Consider the following 23,291-nt stretch of genomic DNA (forward strand, 5'->3'; position numbering starts at 1 on the left):
TCAACTGCACTCAAAAATAATCGTCGAATTTCTTATAGATAAAATAATTTTCTTAATGTACAGATTCGTGCAAAGAATGAAATGAAAAAATAATCTTCAAGGAAATCTGCCATAATCTTCAACCTCTAACTGAAGTCAGTTGATTACTTCTTCTTCTGCTGATCTTTCTTCGGTTGATCTTTACCTTCTTCTTTTCACCCCTTTTTTTCAAGCACCTCAACCTTTTTGGTCAATGTGTGAACATCCGCGGCGATGTTTGACACGTCATTCATCAAAATATCTTGAAGCAAATCTATTCTTTTAGTGACAGTCGACTGCAGAAAATCAAAGCATCTTCCGACTAAGGCTTGTGTTTGGAAGTGAGCTTCAGTCGACACTCTGTCCTTTCTAATTTCTTCCATTTGGAAATATAATGAATTTACATCTGTTTGAATTTTCTGAAGTCTTCTCGTGGTAAATTCATTTGAAGAGTTGAGCTTCAAGGTATGCGCAAGCTGGGTAGACTGGATGTCAGAAATGGCTTTCATCATACTGACTAGATTGTCTTGAACAGTTTAGATTTCTTCAAACAAGGCTTCAGTATTTGATATTCTGGGAGACATGGCTCCAGAGGTTTCTGGTATTTCCTCCCTGTTTACTTGTTGGAATAAAACCAGAGCTCAGTCAGTTGTGTCTGTTTCCAATGTTACGATTTCTGAAACATCTTCATGTGAGACTTCTTGTTGAAATTGAGGAGAAGAAGGATTTGGATCAACAAAAGTAATTGATGGCTCTTCAGTTTTTTGATCAGCTAAAATAGTTGATGGTAGTTCAATTTTTTGCGCAGCTGATTCACAAATCAGTTCTTCAGTTGGTTGAACGACGGAAGTTCCAACTAGCTCTTCAGCTGGCACTTCTTCAGTTTCAACTGAGTGCAGCTGAGCTTCTTCAATTTTTGCAAAAACCACATGTTCAGTCAAGGAAGCTGACTGAACTGGCTCTTCAGTTTCTTCAAGAATAGCCTGTTCGGCTACTCTTCAGTCTGAATGACTGGTTCATCAGTAAAAACAGCCTGATTTGCTGGTTCTTCAAAAGTCTCTTCAAAAATTTCTTCAATTGCTTTTGTAGTATCTAGCTGGATATCAGTGGTCACTGATTTGATAAACTCATCAAGGCTTGCCAGTGATAACTCAACAGCAGAATAAAGCACAAGTTCTGTAGTTGAGGATGGAGGAGCAGAAGAAGATGGTTGTGAATCAGTTGTAGAAGAAGCAGTATCTTACTGAGAAGATTCAGCAACTGTGTCCTTGGTTGGCTCTTGAGCTGATTGTTCTTGCTCTTCTAGTGAGAGATCTTGGGAACCTGCCAGAAAAATCAGTTCTTGGTCCATTTTCCAGTGTTTGATCTTCGTCTGTAGTCTGATAAGATCCATTTGCAGTTGAGTATAGACAGCTCTGTCATTGTAGGTAGTCGGACTGGTAGGATCATAGTTCATGCGTAACTGGCAACCATTTTTGATAACTGCTTGGCTCGAATTTGATCGAAGAAATACTTCTCACGTTGCAAAGCATGTGCAACAGAAGCATCTTTGAGCACATACAGAACATCTTTTTCAAGTTAAATAAATTTCTTCATAACTGATTCTTCTGAAGTTGCTTTGAAAAAACTTCAGTTCTGAACCTGATCCATTCCTTGTAGACTTTGAGCTTGTTCGTGGAAAATTCATTGATCTCTTTCCAAATGAGATCAATGTGTGTCTGTACTGTGTTGGTTGGCTAGGGCTCTTCTTGTAACTTGCCCTTGCCTTTGGTGTTAGTCAGGACATGAGGAATAATCAGCCCTGATGTGGTTGCATCGATTCTTTTAGTTATCACTACCCCTTTGGGTCTGGCAAATGGTAGAGTTGTGAAGCCAGGAATAGAGATTAATGAAGCCTTGACTCCAGTCGATTTCTTCTTTTTATCTCCAGATTCGGTGATCTTCTTCGACTGAATAGCCAAAAGAGTTAACTGATCCTCAACTTATGGTTCAGCTGGTACAGCTTGCAGAGGTGTAGCCAGAATAGGTTGTTGAGCTCCTGGCTGAATCATCCTTTCGGTTGGGATGGTTCCAACAGCAGCAGCAGGTTTTGTTTTCAGAGTCCTGGGTTTCTTGGTCAGTTTTGGTGAAAGAGTCTTCTCAAAATCAGACTCGCTGACAATCAGTTTGCGCTTGATTGTCTTTTTCTGAGTTGTCTTCTTTGTTTTCTGAACTGATTTGGGAGCCTCCTACATAAGAATCTCCTTCTTCACCTTCACGAACTACTCAGGTGACATGTCCAGTTTAAGTTTTGGCAGCTGGAAATTCTTGGCATTGAATATTTTGAGCTTGGATGATCTTTCAGACTCATCACTCACCAACCCCTTGACTTTCAGCAAATAGCTAAGGTGCACTGCAAATCCCTTTGATTGCTTGGACGATTGAAACATGATTTTCAGAATGTTTAATATGATATTCTTCCAGTTCACTCTCCTATCAGCCATGATAGCAGTAATAGCTTGAAAATTTTCTTGAGTAAGAGTAGCAAAAGATCCTGCATTTGCTAATAGCCCTTTGGCTACAATATCAGCCAGCAACTTAACTTCTGGCTTGAGTTCCTTCTTTGGATCAGAGACTTTGATCTTCCGTCCATCAGCAGAGAGTAGGGTTTGCATCTCTTCAACATCAGCAATTTTTATTTCAGAAAATTTAGCTAACCCATCAGTAGGCAGCTGAAATAGATTGCTGAATGAGTCCTCATCAATGATCAGCAACTGACTATTGACAGTAGTTGCGATTGTGCCGGTAGTAGTGACATAGACAGATCTTGGATCTCTTTAGGATAGATTTCTTGGGAAGATAATCCCAAAAACGTTCTGAGTTCAGTTGTTTCCAGTTTTTTGAATACATTCTTCACATTTTCATCTGGAACAGACATGTTTGAGGCAAAATCGATTGCCATTGCATTCAGAAAGCGAGCTAGAATTTGATTTTCCATTGCTGAATTGTTTTTCTGCGAGATAAAAAAAACTTTGAGATTTAGTTTGCTCTGTAAATCGAAATAAGCGTAAAGGGAGACTGAAATGGAGCGGGTTAGTACATATGTATGTGATGGTTCAAATTTTTGACACGTGTCAGTCCAGGAAAATTTGAATAAAACTTGTGCATGTGTGATGAAAACGTGCGTAGAATATATATGGATTACGTGGGTCCACGTTCCAAAATACTATTCATTGAAAGACAGCAATAAATGCGTAGATAATCAGTCACATCATTTAATATAGAATATTATCCAATTAATCAGTTAACTTATTGAAAAGATCAGTTAGGTCAGCAGCTGAATGACCAGTTGAAAGTTGTTGAAAGCTGAGTCAGTTCAGTTGAAGACCAACTAACTGTTGTCTTTTCAGTTAACTTCTTAAAAACGATATTACCTTTTAATATATGCATAAAAATAAAAGAAAGGGTAAGAGAAACGCAGTCTGAATAAGTCAAAAGCTTTCAGTTGACTTATGTCTCTTCATCTTCTACGTCATCAGTTTCAGCCTGTCTATAAATAAGAGCAAAAATGTTAGATAACAACAATTCATTAAGATGTCTAGTTCAAGAAATTCTGATGCCTGCAGTAGAACCCATGTCCCTGTTACAGAAGCAACAGTTTATCACTTGGAAACCTTGAAGAAAACTATTGAAGAATATGTCTGGATAAAAGTCATGTCTTTATGGTTCAAGGTGCAAGATCTCCAGAATATGCATTGTAATGGTTCTGCTCTTACTGTCGTTCAAAGAGCAACAAAAAAAAAATACAAACAGCGTTTTGATGTCGACCATGTTTCAGAGCTTGCCACTGATCAAGTTCTGCTACATGTGATGTTGTGGAAGGAGTGGCATCAGCCTGAAATATTTCCAGTGCAGAATCCTTCACAAGGATTTGAAGCCATGAATTGAATAATTGGATCTCCGCTTGGCAAGATACTCTTAGAACTGAAATGAATCGTGTAACATGGTTTCAATTTTACTCGAAATAAAATTTCAGTTTCGATTCATTGTTGTCTCTTTTACATTTCTGCAAAAAAACTGATGTCAGTCGAATAACAATAACTGATAATAGCTAATTGAAATGTTATTAACTTACAACTGACTAACTGAGCAGAACCGCTTGATAAAAGACTAACTGATCAGTTATAACTGATAATCAATAAAATGCCAAAAAAATTATATAATCAAGTTAAGTCAATTAAACCAAGTATATTTCGAAAATGATAAAACTTAGTCTATGGTAGTGGTTTGGTGAAGATGTCAGCAGCTTGTTGTTCAGTTGGAACATACTCCAGTCTGATAGCTTTCTTCAGAGCATGATCTCTGATGAAATGATGCCTGACAACAATTTGCTTAGTCTCTGAGTGAAGAACTGGATTGTAAGTGATCACAATTGTGCTTGTATTGTCACAAAATATTGGCGATTCTTTAGCATCAACTCCATAATCTTTCAGTTGTTACTGCATCCAGAGCAGTTGGGCAGAGCAGCTTCCAGCAGCAAGGTATTCTGCTTCAGTTGTGGAAGTAGCTATGGATGTATGCTTCTTGCTGAACCAAGAGATCAGTCTGTCTCCTAGAAACTGACATGATCCACTGGTGCTTTTACTGTCTAGCTTACATCCTGCATAATCTGCATCTGAATATCCAACTAAATTGAAAGAAGAGCTTTTTTAGCATGCCATAAACCAACATTTTGCGTGCCTTTAAGACATTTTAAAATTCGTTTGGTAGCAGAAAAATGTGATTGTTTAGGATTTGTCTGAAATCTAGCACACATGCAAACAACAAATACAATATCAGGGCGACTAGCAGTTAGGTACAATAAAAAACCTATTAAACCTCTGTAAATTGTCGTCTCAACTGATATTCCCCCTTGATCATTGTCTAGTTTGACTGATGAACTCATGGGAGTCCTTGCAGCTGAACATGTTTCCATGCCTAATTTCTTGAGCAGTTCCTTCGTATATTTGGTCTGACTGATAAAAATACTAGTTTCCAGTTGCTTCACTTACAGACCGAGGAATAATGTCAGTTCATCCATCATACTCATCTCAAATTTGTCCTGCATTAACTTGGAAATTTTTCACATAATTTGGGATTATTTGACCCAAATATAATATCATCAACATATATTTGCACAAGTAAAATATGATCATTTTTATAAAATTTGAACAAAGTCTTGTCAACTGATCCAACAGTAAAATCATGATCAGTTAGAGAATTTGAAAGTGTTTTATACCAAGCTCTTGGAGCTTGTTTAAGACCATATAGAGCTTTGTTCAAATGATAGACATGATCAGAAAAAAAGTGATTGATAAAATCTGGTGGTTATTCAACATAAACTTCTTCCTGTAACTGACCATTCAAAAAGGCACTCTTCACGTCCATCTGATATGCTTTAAAGTTTTTGAATGATGCATAGGCAAGGAAATTTACTCTAACGACAATTAATGTTCAAACAATAATGGTTTTACTTAAAGCTGCAGCGGAAGAAGGTTTAAAATACATTAAAACGGACCTCAGGGCCTAGAAAAATTTCGGCATGACTTCCCCGTAAGTAGGACATCCCGAAAACTCAAGCAGCATTTTATATCAAAATATACTCCAACTAGAGTCAATAAAACAAAACCAAAGTGTCAGGGCCCGTGCACTTAGTTAATATTTAATTACCAAACAACAATGATTTAATGGTGTAAACAGCGAAAACGAGTTTAAAATGTTCATTTGGGCCTACAGAAATTTCGGCATGACCTCCCCGTAAGTAAGACATCCCAAAAATCTCAAGACACAACAATAATAATATACGCTCGAAAATAACATCAAGTTCACAATCAACCACACAACCATCCTACAGCCGCACTGGCCAGGACTAGACACAACATACCACAAATAAAATCCCACACAATATAAAAACAACACCATACAGCTACACAGGGCATCTCCCTGGCAAATGTATCAAACCAGCATAATATATATAAATATCTGGGAACTCTGACACGACAAACCGACTACTGGGTACCACTTGCTGACGCTCCACCAGACGCGTCAAAACCCCTGGAATGACCTGCTATGGCATCAAAAACAACCACAACATCAAAAGAAAACAGGGGTCGGACCCCAGTACGACAAACCAGTAAAATCACGACGTATATAAAAGACATGTAATAATACCAAGTAAATGCAATGCTATGAGATGCATGAATGGTAACAACGGAACAATGGATACCAATAGGAGTCCAAACGAATATAATCATCAACAGTAACAGTGGCCACCCGTGCCAGGAATGCAGCATCAAATCGCTGCTCGTCCATGCACGTAGCATCGGGAATGCGAGTAGCTAAGTCGCTCGTCCCTAGCTGTCATCTGGGAATGTGGCTAATCCTAACCCACTCGTCCCTCTGATGACTCAATATATCTCAACAAATCAGCATAAATAGCCGTCAAAGGAGTCAAGGCTCAATATGTTATTCCAATACAATTTATGCATGAATGCAACAGAATAAACATTCAATGCACATAATAGCAAATAACATTCACCAAATATTCTTACACGCCAATATAACCGTCATAATGATATAGGTTTGAGCGTACCTCAATTGCAACTTACAATACCACAGAAAATCTTAAGGAATATCGAATGAACTCGTCCAACGATATAACCTACAATATAAATTCACTATACACTTCAATACAACTCATACCAAACGACTAAACCAAAATAAATCGTCTCGGTTAAAAGTCGAATTCCAGGCAGCCTAATAAACTCATACAAATTCTGAAATTCCAAGCTTAATACCTCAAGAAACGAAGCTAGAATGCACAACGGTAATTTTGCGAAAATGGCTCGCCGGAAAAAGTCACCGGAAACACTGTTCACGCCGGAAACCTAGCTGGAAATTAGGGGAAAAGCTCAATTCTTCACTTATATAAACTAATACACCAAGAACAACCAAAATTCGAAGCCAAAAGCTTACCTAAACCGAATCGAAGCTTACACGTACTGTTGCTGGAAAAACAAGACCAATCGAGCTTGCAACCTTCCGATTCAAGGCAAGAAATACTCTAATAAACTGGAGGAAGAAGATTTGCTAAGCTGCTGCACAAAATTTGGCCACTGGAACGCTGCATGATTTCTGCAGAAAGTTCTGATTGCTTCCAGTCTTGCAACTGGTGCATACATTTTATCATAGTCAATTCCTTCTTCTTGCATGTATCCTTGTGCTAAAAGTCTTGCTTTTTTGCGTGCAACTGAACCATTTTCGTTCAGTTTGTTTATGAATACCTATTTTGTACCTATAATAGTTTTACAAACTGGTCTTGGAACTAAGTTCCAGACATTGTTATGGGTGAACGATTTAGTTCTTCATGCATAGCATTGATCCAATTAAGATCAGCAAGATCTTCACCATTTTTCTTCGGTTTCAGTTGTGAAACAAAAGCAGAATAAATAAATTAAGCATTTGATTTATATTTCTTACCGGATCAAATGGATCACCTATTACTAGTTCTAAAGGATGTGATTTCTTCCATCTCAGCTCATTATTTGTTGCATCTATATCAGCAACTGCTTCAGTTGGCAACTGAGTAGTTTCTTCAGTTTCAGTTGGAGATGTATCAGTTGGTAACTGAATATCATCAATATGCTCCACCAACTGATTATTAGGAACATCTTCTTGTTCAACTGATTGATCTAGTACTTCTGGTTCAGGTGTTTGAAATATGTTTCGATTGATATGATTCTCTTCTTCAGTATCATCTTCGAAACTGATATCTGTAAATCGATCAACTAGCTCATATGGATCAGTTGTCTTAACAGTTAGAACAGATTCATCAAATACAACATGTATTGATTCTTCAACATTTAAATAGCTTTTATTGAAGACTCTTTAAGCTTTATTGACTGATGAATATCCGAGAAATATTCCCTCTACATATTTAGCATCAAAAGCTTTTAAATAATTTTTGTCATTATCAAGAATAAAGCATCTGCAGCCAAATATTTTGAAATAGGTAACCACATTTTTTCGTCAATGCCAGATCTCCTAAGGTGTTTTCAAATGATTCTTATTAATCATTTCTGTTTTGAGTGTAACATGCAGTGTTTACTGCTTCTGCCCAAAACCTTTGAGAAATACCAGAATACGAAATCATTGTTCTAGCAGCTTCTTTAAGGGTCCGATTTCTTCTCTCAGCGACACCATTTTGCTGAGGGGTTCTAGCTGCTGAGAGCTCATGATTGATCCCAATATTTTCTAAAAATATTGAAAGATTTTAATTGATGAATTCAGTCCCTCGATCAGACTTTATTCGATCAATCCCAACTGATTTTTCATTTAATAATATTTTGAAGAGTTTGATCAGTTTTGCAGCAGTTTGGTCTTTGGATTTGAGAAATATAACCCCAAGTAAATCTTAAAATATCATTTACTACTACTAAGTTGTATTTCATTCCCCCTAAGCTCATTACTAGTATTGGACCAAAAAGATCCATATGTAACATTTCTAAGCATCGGGAGGATGATTTACAACCCTTGTTTTTTAATGAAGATCTTACTTGCTTACCAAACTGACATGCTGAACAAATTTTGTCTTTTGAAAAATCTATTTTGGGAAAACCAGTTACAAGATCATGGTTACTCAGATAGACAATAGATTTAAAGTTTAGGTGGTTCAATCTCTTATGCCACAACCAGTTTCTAGAGTTGTGGTATCTAGAAGATTTGGAAGCAATGAAACAAACTGGTGCATATGGTTGATCTATACAACTGACTTTGTAAGTATTTCCACAACAATTGCCAGTTAGGATGATCTCATCAGTTGAGTCTCTAACTGAACAAGTGTGTCTGTCAAACTAAACTGAGAAATTATTGTCACATAACTGACTTATGCTAATCAATTTATATTTCAAATTTGCAACTAGTAAAACACCTTTGACAGTAAAATTACCATGGATAAGCTTACCCTTACCCACAGTTTTACCTTTGGAGTTGTCTCCAAAACTTATGTTTGGTCCAGTGTATTTGATCAGTTAGGATAACAGACTTGCATCCCCTGTCATATGCCGCGAACAGCCACTGTTTAGGTACTAGGTGGATTCCTTGTTTGTACCTGTTACCTGCAATCACACACAGTATATGATCTTGTTACCCATATTCATTTGGGTCCTAAACTGATTAGTCTTTTAGGAACCCAGACTTGGATCAGTATAACTGAATTTCCAGTTGCTGTATTCCAAATAGTTTTTATTGCCTTTTGAGTATTAAGTGTGTGGTTTAAGGAAGAAACAATATGATTTGTACCCTTTTTTAACTGACTGTTCTTTTGATACCGTTTCTAAACTGGCTTACAGTTGTAGTAATTGTAATATAGTCATTCTTTGAGTACTGATTTTTGTAACTGAATCGTTTAGATGACCAGTTTCTTGAATCAGTTGAACTCTCAGAGCTATATCCAATTCCATGTCGTTTGCCTTTGTTCTTACTCTCAGTCGATTGAACAGTTGGTTTACTTGATTCTGAGAATTCATTTACCATAGTTGATTTTACAAATGTAATGTACTTTCATTTGTTTTCAACCAACCTTGGCCGTGTATCACTTGTAGAATTTTCAACATGACTGTTAAAGCCTAAACCAGTTTTATCATCAACTGATTTGTGTGAATTCTGCATTTCAGTTAATGTAACTGAGGACTTGTTCCAAGCTTGAGCCAGTTCACTATGTTTTGAAATTTCAGTTTTTAATTGATATATCAAAGCTTGGTTCTCAATCATTTCAGTTTTTTGCTTTGCAATCTCCTTTTTTAGACTCAACCCTTCAACTGACTCATTAGTTTCAGTGTTGTTATCATTGGGATCATTTTGCTCAGTTCCGACCTTCTCAAATGATCGAGCAAGTTTGTGATACTCATTTACCATGTCATGCAATGTGGTAATGAGTTCCTCACGAGTGAAATCAGTAGAGCTGAAGTCAACATGTTCATTTGTTGACTCCTGTTCAGCATCATCTGTCATTAAGAACTTGACTTCTTCCTCATCATCACTTGAACTGATTGGGCTTTCAGGTTCTGACTCTTCACTGTCATTTTCTGCCCACTTTGCCTTACTCTCCTCAGCTAAAAGCGCCTCATGTTTCTTTCTGAGAGACTTCTTGTCATCCTTGGTTCTCCTTCTGTGCTCATATGGATTCTTTCCCTTTTCAGTTGATCCTCGACTGTCCTTCTTTGGCTTGGGACAGTCAGCAATGAAATGACCAGTTTTGCCACAGTTGTAGCAAGTATAAGGTTCTTCTTTGGAGTGACTCTTCTGATATTGTTTCTGGAAATTTCCTTGATTTCTGCTCATAAACTTTCCAAATTTTTTGACAAACAATGATATTGCATCATTGCTCAGCTGACCAGCAGATTTGTCAACTGAACTAGTTGGTTCTAGCTTGATAGCAGTTAAAGCAGTTGTGACATTTGATGTAGAAGGTTCCCCTTCTCTAGTTTGTGGTTCAAACTCGTATGCCTTTAGATCAGCAAACAAATCATGAAGTTCAACCTTGTTAAGGTCCTTTGATTCACGCATATCCATGTTCTTGACATCCCACTCTTTGGGAAGACCCCTTATCACCTTCAGTGCTATTTCTTTGTTAGAATGCACCTTTCCAAGTGCATTCAGCTCGTTGATAATGCTACTGACCCTCTCATCGTATTCATGCATAGATTCTCCAACATTCATTTTGATGTTGTCAAATTTCTGAACAGCAACTGATAGCATGTTCTACTTGGTTTACTCGTTTCCTTCTCAAAGTTGAATCAGTTTCTCCCATATCTCTTTAGCAGTTTTGCACATTTTGATTTTGCTGAAAGTGACTTTATCGAGCGTTTATATAAGATGTCCTTGGCCACATTGTCAAGATTGGATTTCCTCTTATCTTCAGTTGTCCATTCCTCTCTTGGCTTTTCAACTCGATGTGGTGTCCCTTCAGTTATAGCAACTGCTGTATTTTCTTTCAATATTTTCATGGGTCCGTCAATAATAACGTACTACATGTCATCGTCCTGTGTAGCTAGATGAGCCTGCATTTTTATTTTCCAATCATCAAAATCTTATCTCGAAAACATCGGTATTTTATTGAATGAAGTCATGTTAATCAGTTTTGAGAATAAGAATATTCAGATACAAGATTCAACTGCTCTGATACCACTTGATAGAATCGTTTAACTGGTGAAAAGTGTTTAGAAGGGGGGTTGAATAAACACTTCTCGATTTTCACAATCTTTTCGAAAGTTGAGTTCAGTTTTGTGACAAACTGAAACTCGGAATCTTGTAAGTCGATATTAATCAGTTAACTGTAAAGTGCCGAAATAAACTGATTAATAGATAGAATAAAAACTGAAATAATAACACACGAAATTTTATGGATGTTTGGAGATTTCAATCACTCCTACGTCACCCTTTTTATCACAAGGATAGTATATCCACTAAAAGACTTTGATCGATACAAACACTTGTATAGACCCACTTCAGTTTGGACTTAACAATGCCAAAACTGAAACTCTTAGTTTAAAAATTATTTCACAGTATTCAACTGGACTTAGCACAATTGATCTCTTTCAAGATCGAATATACAACAAACTGATTTGTGCTAGTAAGCTCGAAAAGTAGCCTAGAATGCTACGAATATATCTGATAAATGTGAGCTTTTGATTTTCGAATATGAGCGAGTATTTCAGCAGAGTAACAACAAGCTTAATAGAATAGTAAATTGTTCAAAATGACCGAGTATGTTTTTAGCTGATCTTCTATGCTATTTATAGGCTTCCCTTCAATGGTAATAATCAATGTAATTTGAATCTTTATATCCGTTGTTTGCCACATCAATATTCTTCTGATATTCGTACACTGCAGCTTTTGTAATGCAGTGTTCCATTCTTAGTTGCAGTCTGCTTTTTGTACTGTTGTCGGTTGAATGTCCTTTTCTTGATGTTCACAGATGAAGGATCAGCTGATAGTCAATAACTGATTAGCTCACAACTGATTGTAGTAACTGATCAGTTTCCAACTGATCAGTCAATTGTCTGCATAGGTTCAGTTGAGTTGGTTCAATTGCCTTTGTTAACTTGCGCATTAATCTTCAGTTACGGCAACTGTCAGTTTGATTATTTGTTCAGTTTCTTGATCAGTTAATCCAATCGATTAATCATTCAGTTTGTCAAACAACCCAAATTTAGTTTCCAACAACATCCATATTGGACCGAATGCTACTTCAAGGCTCAAGCTGCTAATATTGTGGAAAATCTCAAATTTTGAACTTTATTTTCTTTGCATACGTACGAGTGACTGCTATTTTAAAAGCACGCTGCGGTTATTACTATCGACGGCGTGCATTCAAAGAACGCTGCGGATACTAACTTGATACTATTAACGGCGTGCATTAAAAGCACGATGCGGATACTAACTTGATACTATTAACGGCGTGCATTCAAAGCACGCTGCGGATATTACAATGGATGGCGTGGATTAAATGCACGCTGCAGATAGTAAATCATTTTTAAAAAAAATTTGTGTTCAGATATTAACGGCGTACATTAATCGCACGCCGTCAATAATATTATTCACGGCATGCATATTATTAGCACGCTGCGGAAAAAGAGGTCGAATTTTTTAAATTAGCGACGGTGTTTGAGTAAACCCGTCGCTAATTTAAAAAGTGCAACGATTTATGCCACATTTAGCGACGGTTAACAAATATTCGTCGCCGATTTAAAATCGGCGACGGTTTCTAAAAACCTTCGCTAATAAACATACATCGGCGACGATTTATTCAAAAACGTCAGTAAAAAAATCCCAAATTTACTATATATATCTGATCTTCGTTCCATTTTCCTCCACACCACCTCAAACACTTAAAATTTTCTCTACTTATACGATTTAGATACATGTTTTTGTTTCAATTTTTTGTTAATTTTTAATTGTTAATTATAATCATGAGTATTATTAGTATTATTATTATTTGTATGGTACTTTTTATAAAAAATTATTAAATTGTAAAAGTAAATTTTTTTTATTTTTACGCAAAATTTAGCGACGGTTTAGTAACCGTTGCAAAATTATGCAACGGTCGCTAAATTTAAAGACCGTCGCTAATTGGCGGATTTGATTTGTCGCCAATGAGCGACGGTTTTCGAATTTTTTTATGACTATTAGCGGCGTACATTGCACGCTGCGGAAAGTTGTATGAACAGCGTACACATGCACGCTGTTGATAATAGTATGAACAGCGTGCACGTGTACACCGCGGATAATCCTGAACTTTTAACGGCTTGGAACATTGCACGCTGCGGAAAGCCCATATGCGCGCTGCGGAAAACCGTTTTTGTTGTAGATATAATATTACAATAAAGATGTACGGTGGAACAAAGGTTAAAAAAAATCACATGTTTTAAACTCATTTGGATGCTTAATTAGACATGAAAATTCATTGATCTAACATATTTCTTCAAACTTGCGTATTTTTTAGTTCCTACCTTGTGAGTGTAATAGAGATACATAATCAATTGATGGCTTAGTGGTTGGTGGAGTGTCATTCACAATCCATTAAAAATGAGATGGAAGCTTAATAATATCTTAATTAAAGAAGTCCTGAATCTCTTCAATCATCTCTGACACCTTCGCATTTTTCCTTTGCTTGATTCTGATACGCGATGGAAATTTACCATAGTATAAGTAAGGCTCGGATTTCGCATGCCCAAACACACACAATATTTGTAGAGGTTGAGCCTTATTTAAAGTATTGATATCCCATTTAATCAACACAATGCCTAAAATTTATAAAGAATCATAACTTATTTATTAAAAGAAAACAATGAGTCAATCTCTCAATCATATCAATGAGTAAATAAATCAATCTTTCAAAGGACTAGCCCAAATATTTAAAAGAAAATAATCCACGAATCCTATAAGAACTCAAATAAAAGAATTCAAGTTTCCAAACTCTACCGAACATCATCTATGTCATCATCATCCTCAATGACCTCTTCTATATATTTTACATATTTTTCTTCCACATTCAGATTATTACCTGAAAACTAAATTATTCAGCACACTTATTTATCCAGCCACTAATTTGATCTCAAAGATAACAACAAAATCTTTCACAAAAATAAATAATAAATACATATGTAGATAGGATGACAGAATACAAGAATAATATAATAACATAATCCAGATCAGAATTTCTATCATGCAACACTTTCACCATAGGGAAACAAGAGGTGGCTCACATGCTTCCCCACATGCAGCACTTTGATCCGCAGGAACCAAGACGTGTGGGTGAGCAAGATTTTGGTTCAACCGAATTAATCGACCGAACCGAGCCAATTCGGAAATTCGGTTCGGTTATTTCAGAAATTCGGTTTTCAAATTAAAAAAAATCGGTTATATCGGTTAATTTTGTTCGATTACGCTTTCAAAATTTTGAAATCGGTTAACCGAATTAACAGATATAATAAATACTATTATTTAATAAATTTTTATTATTTATCAATTTTTATATATATTTAAATTTTTAATTTTAAAATCAGCCATAATTATAATATAATTCTAAATGCATTGGCTTTCTCGTTCTCACTTCTCTATTCTCCACTCTTGACTTCATCCACCGCCCATCCATCTCTCGTCACCGGTCGAGACGTCGTTCGCGCATGTTATGTTATTTTATAAAAAACATGTATTAATTGTGTTAAAAAAAACTTATACATTTGTGATGTGTGTGTTTAATGTTTTTATGCATTTGTGTAGACTGTAGTGTTCAAGAAAAATTAAATTTATAATTAAAGTTAAATCAAATTTTTTTTAAAGCTAATCGGTTAGTTCGGCCGATTTTAATTTTGTTCGGTTTTCATCGGTTATGAAAATCAATTCGGTAGGTTTGATTATGGATAAATATTTCGGTTCGGTTATAGATAATTCGATTCGGTTTGGTCGGTAACCGAATCGACCGAATGCTCACCCCTACCAAGAGGTGGCTCACATGCAGCACTTTGACCTGCAGGAACCAGGAGGTGGCTCACATGAAATAAGTATCATCCAGAATATCACCAGAATATAACCAAATACAGAATTCCAACAAATAAGGAACAATAAAGCATCGATAACAACGATATGCATCCAAATTCATTATTGTGGAGCATTTGCGAAATAATGTCGGAATAGGAGTGTATGCACCTGATATCCTTATATAAAATGTAATAACTTAAGCATAAGCCTCGTGAAACACCAAAATCTATAAACATAAGTTGTAACGTACCGTACTTTTAACTGCTTAAAATTTACAGAAAAATAAAATTTTTCTTAAATATAAAATAAAGTTTCAAATTTGCATTAAAATGTCTCGTTCGTCTAAGAACATTTGCCATAAACCAACCACACTCAAGTTTGCCAACCATCTAAAAGTATTTTCAATAAAAGATCACCATAGAAATTTTGCTAACAAAAATACTTGTTTTAGAACATCGTAAACAAACATGAAATCAAAGTATTTGAAACTTTCATAAATTCTTAAAACATGGAGGCCCTCGGGTTTAGCCTCCCGCTCAGTCCAAGCCAGCTCACTGGTCCACACCCCTCATCTCCTCCAAGTCATCCTCACCTGCATCGATCAAGTCTAGTGAGTCTAAAGACTCAACATGTATAAACTGGTAGTAACGAGTAATATGTAATAAAATCACATGCAATTTTAAAATAGAGCATACATACTGAAACTTGAACGCGGATATAAAAGCTTGAGCATACGTACATGCATACTTAGACGTGCCATCAACATAAACTTTTCGTAAACATGCTTACTTCATACATACTTGAGCATACATAACATAATTTTGCATAGAGACATGTTCCAAAGCAAGTGACCCATACATAAATACGCATGATCTGACTAAACCACAGTACTGGACTAACAGGGAATATCCACTGCCACATACATGAGATCCCCGTTCATAATTTAACAGGTGGATTGGTCTCTGGTCATTCTTTACCGCTTTCCAATCCTGATATAAACCCGTTCATAATTTAACGGGGTGGATTGGTCCCTAGTCATAATTTACCGCTTTCCAATATCATACATAATTTGGTCACAAGACATTTAGCATACCTCAAAAACTTAAAAGCATTTTCTTTTGCACGTCGAAAATACTTACTTGGCGTTGAGGGATTCGTTGGATCTCGCTAGGGATGTAAATGAGCCGAACTGTTCGCGAGTTTTTCGGATCTCGGCTCGTTAAAAAGCTCGTTCGGGCTCGTTCGTTAAGCTTATCGAGCCGAGCTCGAGCCTTATTTTGGGCTTGACAATTTTGTGGAGCCGAGCTTGAGATTAATGATGTTCGGCTCGTTAGCTCGTGAACATGTTCGATAATAGGTTCGTGAGCTCAAAATTGAGCTCGACTCATTATGCTGGCTCGTGAGCTCGAGCTCGGCTCGTTTAAGTGGTTCATGGGAGTTGCTAGTGTAAAAAAAAAGGGATATCAGGGACGGTTTTTACTAAACCGTCGCTATATAGCGACGGGTTTAATTAAAACCGTCGCATAGTAAATTAAGCAACGGTTTCTTAAAACCCGTCGCTATTATAGCGACGGTTTACATAAAACCGTCGCTATAATAGCGACTGTTATGAATAAACCATCGCCGATTAATATCAGCGACGGTTTTAGCAAACCGTCGCTCATAGCCACGGTTTTGGGGTTTAGGGTTTAGGGTTTTAGCAAACTGTCTATAAATTGTCGCGTTTAGAGTCGTTTGTAACATTTGCACTTAGTCATCTTGATTGTTTATTAAATGGATATATCCGTTGTCCTTACAATCGAAAAAAATTTCAGAACAAACCATATTTGGACGAAATTACAAACCATTTGTGTTTTCTAATAAAAAGTACAAAATTGTGGATGTCAATCGAAAAAAAAGTCTTGGATACTACGAACCATTTGTGTTTCCTACGCAAGCCTCGCAAGTTGTGTATTTGACTTATCCAACAACGAAGAGAGCAGAATCAGATTAGATGCATGTAAGTACTCTACGTAGGCGAGCTTATGTCACTGATGTTGAGCCAAATACTGAGCATAATCAAATTGATGCGAACGATGCATTTCAAAACAACGAAAGTGGACCTCATGACATCTCAACTCAATTTCTTTTATCGTCTCAAAATCTAGTCGATGTTAATGTTATGTACGACAACGAAATTGATTTGAACTGAAAGTGAAATAGAAGAGGTTCAATATTCGAGCGATGATGTTCGTGACATTTATTGAATTTTACTTTGGAAAAAATATATATTCCATTAATTATAAATAATTTTTTTCAATTATTGAATTTATTTTAGCGAGCACGACATGGCAGAGATCCAACGTCATGGGAGCTATACGTTCACACACATCGACATGCAGATGGATCTTTCGTTGACACGCGATTCGCCTGCTCCACGTAAGTTTATTAAATTTCGTTATTCTCATCAACGTTACATTAAGAAAATTCAATTTGATTCATTTTAAATCAACATCACAGGAGGAGATGTAGCGCTACATGGCTGATTCATTTTGTATGAAACACTTGTATTATTATTTGCAGATTAATAATATGATTACATTTCTCAAATTTATTTAATTTTTTTCAATTATACAGCACAATATATTTTTATTTCAGATTCAAATAATTATAACATTTAAAAAAAACATTTAGCGGCGGTTTTTTGTTCAAACCGTCGTGACATTAGCGACGTTTTTTATAAAACCCGTCGTTAATGGCGACAGGTTTGACATACTGTCGCTATAATAGCGACGGTCTAAAATAACCGTCGCTTTTTGGCGACGATGTCTGTAACTAGCGCTATTTGTGACAGTTGTAGAAAAACGTCGCCGATCAGATCGGCGACGGTTTAAGAAAAATGTCACAGATCCAGATCGGCGACGTTTTTGTAAATACCTGTCGCTATTAGCGACGTTTGTGTCAATACCCGTCGCTATTAGTGACGCTTTTAATCAAAACCCCTCGCTATTAGCGAACTCGAGCCAGGCTCATTAAACAAGGTAAACGAGCCATTAACGAGCCGAGCTCGAGCCGAGCACGAGCTTCATAAATTCCGAACGAGCCGAGCCCGAGCAAGCTACTGCTCGGCTCGGCTCGGCTCATTTACATCCCTAGATCTTGCTTGGGGCCACTATTGCACATACTAACATGAATTCGAATCCTTATCTTACATAACTTAGACGTATAGTCATGCTGACACCCAAAAATGACAAAAAATTCTAAATCTCTCGGGACTTGACCTCGTTTAATCATTGTACTAAATCATAACATCAAACCCCAAAACAATCCCTAAAATAAAAAATTTAAAATTTTTATTTAAAATGGAAGGGTCCATGTCGGGGTCTGTGTAGATGATGGAAAATCGCATTTTGAAGGAAAAATGGACACGGACTCCGTCTAGGGGTCCGGGTAGCCTCGGGACATGGAAAATCTCGCTATCTTATTCATTCACTCTTTCAATTCAAGCCTAAGGACCATGAACCGACACCTCGAGACTCATCCTAGGATGCTATTACATTGATTCAAACCCGAACAAACACCCCAAACGTCCCCAAGCATCGACAAGCAACTTCAATACAACAATAACCCGTAATTCGACATTGTTTCGCTTCCTACGACTTCTATTAGATCCCAAGTCATTCCCGACTGAAACGAACCACCAAATAACACCTAAATACATCCCATAACATATCTAAATGCAATAGCACAAGCCCGACGATGCCCAACGAAGCCTGCAACAAATAACTTCAAGAATATGTCAAGAACACATTTTCATAAAAGTTGCTGTTGAGCAGTCCCATGAAAATGATCATAACTCAATTATTTCTCATCCAAATATTTCGAATTTACAGTCAAATCGAAGGTATCGAAAGTTTTATGTTTTTTATGGTGAAAGTTTTTCCAGAAAAGTGACCGAAAAATCGCAGTATTTAAAAGAACAGTAAATTTTGAGTTTTAGATCTAAAAACATTTCATAATCAATCTAACAAGTTTCTGCTCAAATTTTGCACATCACACATGGATTTTTCTCGCATAAAAACATCACAACACATAATATGACTAGATCAACGCAGGAAAAATAGAATATACATGCCTTTAAATCTTTAACGTTAAAGAAACGACGATACCAAAGCGGGAAGGAAGCGAGGCTTGATCTGGGCCGATTGTGGCTCGATTTCCTTGCAACAAAATCAACGAAAACTTGCTGGAAAAGATAGAGGAAGGGGTGGCTGCTGTTCTAGACCAAGAACCCTAGGTTTCGCTCACAAATTTTGAAAATAAAATGTGTAGGTGTGTGTTGTGTGTTTTGGTGTGTGTAAAAAAACGTGTAAGTGTGTGTATGTTTTTTAATTAGTAGAAATTTTTGCCAAATTAACTAATTAAAATGCTAATAAAAGGTTAACTCACACTAATTTTAAACAAACTCCTCAATTAAAATGAATACACTCTAATTTTATAAAATTATCATTTTTAACAAAATAAAATGCACCAAGCCAACTTTAAAAGTTTCAAAATTCTAAACTCACTAAATTCATAATTTAGGCTTTAAAATGCTGAAACTTATTAAATTAATTAATATGCCCCGACCTTAACTTAAAAATAAAATATCACATTTAAAAATTGCCAAAATCGTCACCGGTCTCTTTTCCTCGATCCCGCATCGAATAATCGTCTGAAACATGAAACGCGAGAAAATATTTTAACGTGCATCACATAAACATAAATAATTTAAAATAATGCAAAGAAATAAATCATGCATTGATAAAAATTCATTTTAAATTTAAATAATGCATGTGTTTTATGTGTACTGAATTTGGGCACTACATAAGTTATGCCTTAGCTAACATATCCTAAAATATTATTTCTAATATTACAAAGTATCGATAATATCTAAGACTCGATATCTTTAAATAATAAGCTGCCTTAATTTAACAATACTACATACAATTGAACGTTCTAACCAAAATATAGTTTTACTAGTATTCGAACTCATAAAAATATTCAGTCGAACTATGGCTTCTGAAATTATATATAAGTGACGTAAATGTATGTCTATAAGGTTCAAAAGTTTTAAAATATAATAGTTTCTATTTATTAATTGACATCATGATATCTGTATGACTCATACCTAACAGCGTGAATTTGATATGATTTAGAATAATCCGAATATATAGATTATAAACTTGTAATTAAATACTAAAATCTAGATTTAGAATACCCGAAGGGTGTGTTTGATATAAGTGGCGAGATAAATAAATGATTGATTATACTATAGATAACAAGGTTGATATATTATTAATAAAACATTATATGATATTAATAATATTGTTTGGTTAAACATTTTGAATATGTGATTAGTTTCTAAATATTAAAAAATTTACTATTATACCTTTTGCTAAGTTTACTTATTTGTTGTACACCCTTGGAAGCAATACAAAAGGTTTCTTTCATTTCTACATAATTAAGAAGATTCTGTTATAATTTTATAAACTTGGTGTGTGAATATTATTATTATTATTATATATTTAGATTGCGTATATTTTAATAAACGACAAAATAATATTTGACATGGTATAAAATGAGTTCCGAATTTCAAATTCATTATATATATATATATATATATATATATATATATATATATATATATATATATATATATATATATATTTATATTTGGGATAATTGAAATGTCATAAAGTAGAAAAAGAAGTTGCATAAAAATTTATGGGACTTTTTTCCATTGGAGAATGTAGTTGGATGCTTGTTTTCAAATTCAATTCAAAAATATTGACAAAATATAGCAAATAAATGTAAAAATAGTACACACATAAATTAGTGGCGGCGACGTATGAATTGAGAGCAATTTTTTGTGTCGGTAACATTTGTGGCAGATTGTTTTTAATGGTCCTTCTTTAATGGTGGCTGTTGCAAAAGGGTACACTACAGATGAGCTATTTGTCAAATCAAAACAAGAATGTCAAAGGAACCAAACATTAATTGATAATACTAAAGCATATAATGATATGGTTCAAACATGACAACTCATTAGAATTACAGAGGTTGAGTAACTCGTTGGTTTGCATCTTCAATCAAGTACATGCCAAAGAAACCAAACACTAATTGATAATATGAGTTTCACTAATAAACTGCAAAGATCCAAGAGTTTTCCCTAATTTTTGTGAATATGGGATCATAGAGGAAAACAATAACACCCAACAATTAAACATGAAGCTGTCAACACAACATTCTTCTTATGAATTTGAAATAAATCTTGTGGTTTAATGGTTTCTTCAAAATCTTGAAATGGAACGCGATAAACTCCCTACTAAGCACAGAATAAGCACAAGTAGATGAGGCAACTTACAGAAGGTCCTGTTGTGAGAGCCGAGATTTTGAGATTTTCTTCAGGCCATGTAATCAAGGGAATTTTAAGATTTGATTTTGTGTATAAAGAATAAATAAGATATTAAGTTGTGCACCTTGGAGATTAATTGTTAGATATATTTTGATCAAGTCAACAATATTTTATTGAAGGCATGCTTAAATTCGAAATTTGGGAAGAGAATGTAGGAGATTTAGATATCATATAATTATTACTAGTAAATTCGAAAATCCTCCTATATTATTTTGCCTAAATATGATGGTGCCTAGATATTTGATATCATGCAAGATTGAGCCAAAGATTGGAGATTTTATGCTAGACCTATTGCCTATTTTCGAAATTCTTACATGATTCTTGCCTAAGTATTGTAAGGCATGGTTACAAGGGAAGCATACCATGCAAGTTGGAAGGAAATCCTCAACCTTGCACCAAAACCATTAGATCTAGCAACCTAATTTTCGAATTAATCTACAGCATTGGATTAGAATATGAATCTCCTAACTTAGGTAGATAAATTTTCGAAATTGGAAGATGAATCAACATCTATGGCAAGGAAATGAGAGTCAAATATTGAGAGATTTCTGCTAATTTTGAGTATGATTGAGTGCCATAATTAACCCTTCTCCCTCCACCTATAAATAGTGCCTCAACCCTAGCCATTCTACCACCACCAATCTCAAAATTCCAGCACTCCTCCCTAGCCGAAGTAGTGCACGAAAACCGTCCAAGGAACCAAGCCGAAGCGCTGCCCGAGTGAGGAGCACGAAGCGACCCACTTTTCTAAGCCAAGCAGTCACGTTTCTTTAGCAATCAAATACTGTAAGTGGGCTATTTTTTTAAACTTTGAAATCTCGAATCTATGTATGCATGTTTTCGATTTTACAAGAAAAACAAGTAGTCGAGTACAATCTTCTTTCTACTCTTTTCGTCATACGATTTTAAAAGCACTGTGAGGAGTCGACTGTATACGGGAGGGAATCCCAACCACGACGTACCCTTATGCGGTGGGGGACATAACCGCTATACGGCCTCGCCCCCTTAGAGAAGTAAAAAATTAGGGACTGACGTCAGTAAACCGTAGAAGGTAGATGAGTCGCAGTGCTGTGTCAATGTTATGCATGTTTATGAAATAGGTATGCGAGTCATGATTTATGATTTCGAAATTTATGCATGTTGTCTCTATTGTGCTCGATTTTCCCCCATTTACTGAGTATTCCCAAGTACTCACCCCCTTACAACCCTTCCCAGATAAGCCCGAAGAACAGGTCGAGGACGAGGAGTCCGAACAATTCTGGGGATGGTGATGATTCAAGAGTCTAGATAGAGTTTAAGTTTATTATTGTTATTATGCAGTTTACGCTTCCGCATTGAATTCTGTCTTTTAAGTTATTCGATTATTTTAAAGACAATTTTTATTGAGATTATGATTTATAAACTAGATTCGGTGTAAACTGTGCTACGAAAGGCTTGTCGTTTTAAATTGTGTGATTGCAAACGACGCCGGTGTCAACTCCGAGTTTCGGGGCGTGACACCTGTTACCCAGAAGATCGTCAAAACTTTTAGACTTTCAGGGACCACATTATGCCAATCTAAAGCGCGATATTTGTTGAGTAAATGCAATTACCTCAAGTGGAACACCATTTTCGAAATATTGGAAACAAGCTTCCACTTAGACTTGACAGATCTTGGAACCAACCAGGAGAAGTTGGTTCTCATAGGTGTTTAGATATCACAAACGTGTAAATCTTAGATGGAAGCAGAGGTCTGCTTGCCACAATATTCCATAGTCTACTCTTAAAATAAAATATT

Source organism: Primulina eburnea, chromosome 7, assembly GCF_022965805.1.
Source record: "Primulina eburnea isolate SZY01 chromosome 7, ASM2296580v1, whole genome shotgun sequence".
NCBI lineage: Eukaryota > Viridiplantae > Streptophyta > Magnoliopsida > Lamiales > Gesneriaceae > Primulina > Primulina eburnea.